Source organism: Lycium barbarum, chromosome 7 (genome assembly GCF_019175385.1).
Source record: "Lycium barbarum isolate Lr01 chromosome 7, ASM1917538v2, whole genome shotgun sequence".
In the NCBI taxonomy this organism is placed as follows: domain Eukaryota; kingdom Viridiplantae; phylum Streptophyta; class Magnoliopsida; order Solanales; family Solanaceae; genus Lycium; species Lycium barbarum.
Window position 1 is genome coordinate 1,029,018 of NC_083343.1, and position 4,513 is coordinate 1,033,530.

The following is a 4,513-nucleotide window of genomic DNA, read 5'->3' on the forward strand; positions in this document are numbered from 1 at the left end:
ATTAAACTAGTGGACTGCTAATGGGGGTAAAACAGATAGCAGAATCTCATTCAGCTGTGTCTTGAAGTTGTTTACTAATATAAATGTGTGCATAGCTAATGGTTTTGAATTTTAAGTTGAGTTCCTTAATGAGTTAGCAGTGCTAAAGTTTTTAATGTAAATTGAACTTGTTTTTACATAGGAGGGATTATGGAAATAATGATGTTTATTGCAGATGAATGAGGTGCTTAGAAGGATTTGTAGGCGAAACTTGTGCACTTGTTCTCCTCAGCCATGACTCTTTGTTGGGTTGGGCAATCCTGGGGATAAATACAAAGGAACAAGACACAATGTAACCTTTATTTTTGGACTAAATTACCTTCTTAGAAAGATTGCGATAAAGCGTTGTTATTTATTAAGAGATTTATCATTTTGTTTCCATTATAGGTTGGTTTTGAAATGCTTGATGCATTCGCAGAGTCTCAAGGGATTCATATGGAGACAGTACATTGTAAAGCTATGTTTGGAAAAGGTCTCTTTAGTTAAAACTTTGATATCTGCCTTTTAAGTGTTCAAATATATCTTCTTATTTATCTTGTTTATACTCTTTTCTAAAATTTGGTTGATATATATACCAATTCTCAGGTTTTGTCCATGACATTCCAGTTCTCCTTGCAAAGCCACTAACTTATATGAATTTGAGTGGTGAATCTGTAAGCAATTAAGTTCGTCTAATTTTATATCGAAAAGCTTTTCTTTTTCTGCTTATGATGCTGGCTGCTTGGATTCTATCCCAAAGAAGGATGTGTCTGAATGAAAACTGATATTTTTTTTTGAACAGTTAACATAAATGAAAACTGGTATTTTAAATGACAGTATTCTGTCGCATAGTGAAAGTGGGGTTACTTGTAAATTTTTTATTTCGCCTGATAAGGATCTAGCTGATCTTGTTTATAAATGGTTTAGAGTTAACTCCTCTCTTTGAATTGGTGGTTATATTGACTGTTCTAGTTAATATTCATCCAGCCAATAGCTCTGATGCTCTCCCTTTACTCTATTTGCCCAGACTGGCCCTCTTGCAGCATATTACAAGCTCCCTCTCAATCGTGTGGTTGTGGTACAATATACTAGTTATTTGTATTTTTAATATCTAATTGGACATATTGATTATGTTTTGTTATTCAACAATTGTCTTTTTCTCCAGTTTCATGATGACATGGATTTACCATGTGGGGTTCTTCGTCTTCACCCCGAGGGAGGTCATTACAGACATAACGGGTATGAACGGAATTCTTCATTATATAAATTTACTTAAAACAAACTTTAATTCAGTAACATGAAACCATCCATCTGTTCATTTTCAATCTTATGAATTGTCTATATAGGTTCATAGTTGGAATTGTAATGAACTTAATATTGAAAATTGATGGCTATGTCAAAATACCTAAAATAAAACATATGAAGTATATCTTACCTCAATATAAGCATAATATTTGTTAAAAAGTCCAGACCTACATCTGAAAATTTGTCACAGTTTGCTATGTCAGGTTTTTCATGTTTTTGCTAGTTATTTCGTACCAGAAGAGCTCTGTGTCTCTTCATGTATTGTGCAGTTTCAGTCGCTGTTAAACTGTATATAATCCATTTCTCTGTTTTTACAGGTTGAAGAGCGTGATTTATCATTTTCGTGGAAATCGAGAGTTTCCTCGGTTAAGAATAGGTTTGTGGAAAGTCTGAAATACCTAAATGTTCTCTGTTTGACGATTTGAGTTTCAGTACTGAAGATTTAACATAGTTCGCACGATAGGTATTGGAAGACCTCCCGGTCAGATGGATCCCAAAGCATTCAAGCTTCAAAAGTTTAATGCAACTGCAATAGAACGAGTAAGTTTATCTCATTGAGTTCTTACATAAAATCGACTCCCTAATGTTTCTTTTCTTATTATTGAACTTCTTTTGCTGGTCTAATAAACTTGTGTTTTACAACCTTTGAATTTCATAGGAATGGCTCATTGGTATTTTTACAGTAGAGGCGTCTTATTTTATGTTCTATGAGCTTTTCTTGAATATATTTTTGATAATGATACAAAATTTTTTATTCAAATATCAGTACTAAGAGGGACTGCAAAAGTTACAGAAACCTGGACATGTCAAGGTTACACACACAAAGATTCTTGCAAGTCCAAAAAACCAACATATCAGCAGCAAACAACCTCTATGTCAAAATAGTAAATTCTGAATACATTTAAACTTCACAACATCTATGATTTCCTTCTTCCCATCAAATCATCTTCTATTTCTGTATAGCCAAATTGACCATACAATACATAAAGGAACTGTCTCCGAAATCTTCTTCAATCTCTTGTTGATGCTCTGTGTCTACCAAATTCAGAGTAACCCTTTGTAGCTTTGTGGCATTACTCAGTGAACTCCAAAAATATTCAGAGGACCCTAGCTAGAATACAAACAGATGTATATACATGAAATACATACCTATCTGAAGCTAGTCAAATAAACTTACGTTGATTAGATATAATAGAGGAGACCAGAAAGGACCTTAGAGTAAAAGTTTTTTATTTTTTCTCATGTAAGATACCTTGGAGAATCTGTTGAACAAACTTTTGTATTTCTCCAATTTACTCGAACAACTCTTCCTTTGAATTTGTTAATTTTGAGCCTGATCGTTTATTTGAATTCTCTGGTTCCCCTTCCAATAATTCCACCAAGAATCTCTACTTCCCAAGGGGGGCTAATCCTTTGCTGCACAAGTTTTTTTGTATGTATTAGATGGTGGCTTCTTTGTTTACAAATATCTCTTCATTGAAAATTTCAAATTATATGTTCCATAGATCAAACATCCATTAGATTTTGATGCTTAGATGTGGAGCTCAGGATTCTAAATAGGCATGCAGTTGTACAAATATACTATAAATTTGGTCCGTTGTTTTTGCTATATATTATTTTAAATAGAGTTTAAGAGTAGATGTTCTGTATAATATAGCTTTAAATAGAGTTATTGTTGTATCTTGTTCTCTATTACAATCTGTTCTGATAGACATAGATTGTGTTGTTCTAACACATCTTTCATCAACCTTCTTCCGTTTGTATTTTTCTTAATCAATTTCGATAATTTTTTTCTTCCTTTTGGATTACGACGAGAGTGGACCTTCTGTTGTTCATCGAAAATGCTTTTAGGAGAGACGCATTTGCACTTTTTAGATTTGTAGTTGCTTCCCTAGAATGTTAGTTCGAGCGACTTCTTGTTTATTTAAAATGCAGGCCTGTACATCAATTCACCAACTAGTTGGTTTTCAGATTTGTTAGTTAAACTAAGAGGTTTACTTCAGTGGATATCTACCATGTGCTTATTGCAAGCGACTCCAATTGTATATAGCCAGTGGCCTAAGTGGACAGCTATATAAAAGAACACCAGAGATAAATCCTGATTATAACAAAACTGAGTCCGGCGCTAAAATGACACGTTTTTGGACCTTGAAGACAAAAATGGTATGTCTTTTTTTTTATACCAAAAGGGGCTTTTCGTTGGTTATCCAATGAAATGTTAACCCCATTTAACATTTCCGTCAAATGTAAAAAAAAAAAAAAAAAAAAAAAATTGTATTTCGTTACATACTTGGCGAAATACAATTTTTTTTTTTTTTTTTTTTGTATTTCGCTAGGTTACTAGCGAAATGTAATTCATTTTTTTTCCTTTTTTTTAAAAATCCACTTTTTCGTGTTTTTTTTTTAAGTTTCCTAAAATAAAATTATGAAAATATAAATTTTTTAGGACACAAAAAAAACAATTTTCCTAATTTATTGTTTCAAATATTTTAATTAATTAAAAAAATCCAATTTTTCATTTCTTTTCAAAAAGCAGGTTTAAAAAATGAGATTCATTTTTCCTGATTCTAAAAAAACCATTTTCTAGATTTAAAAAAAAAAATTGCCAGTAATAAAATGCCATAATTTACATATTTTTTTAAAATTGTTTTAAGTATTGACCGTTAGTCAAAGGGCATAAATGAGCCAAAAAGTTGAATTGAGGGGTATTCGTAGCAAAATAGATGAATGAAGGGTATTTTTAGACATTTTCTAATAGTTCAGGAGCATTTTTGCCATTTTCTGTTAAATTTTTAACAAAATATTTGGGAGTTGACTAAAAGCACATCACTTATGCAAACATAATGCTCCATGTAAGAGAACGTACATAGTTTTAGGTCCAAACCTAAATGTAATATACTATTTTGATTCTTTTCTCGAAAACTAAACTGTAACGGCGCGGTTAAGTCCAATAACACAGTAATACTACGTTAAAGATTATTTTTTGTATAAAGCAGTATTTTACTGCAGTAGTTTTGAAAACTTTAGGTTTAAGTGTTATATTTTTGTAAGGTTATTTTAGAACTTTATATGTCGAGAAAATTAGTCAGCTTTATTTTCAAAAATTGAAACCACATAAGTGAAATTGACATTCACAGCTACATTACTCCGAAATTTTTGTGTTGATGTCTATTGCGCATCATCATATTAT

The 4,513-nt window shown here is 31.7% G+C and overlaps 1 pseudogene; it reads left to right on the forward strand.

The window, feature by feature from the left end:
• The first annotated feature begins 214 nt into the window (after positions 1-214).
• LOC132602030 (peptidyl-tRNA hydrolase, mitochondrial-like) lies at positions 215-2,390 on the forward strand (annotated as a pseudogene).
• Positions 2,391-4,513: the final 2,123 nt, after the last annotated feature.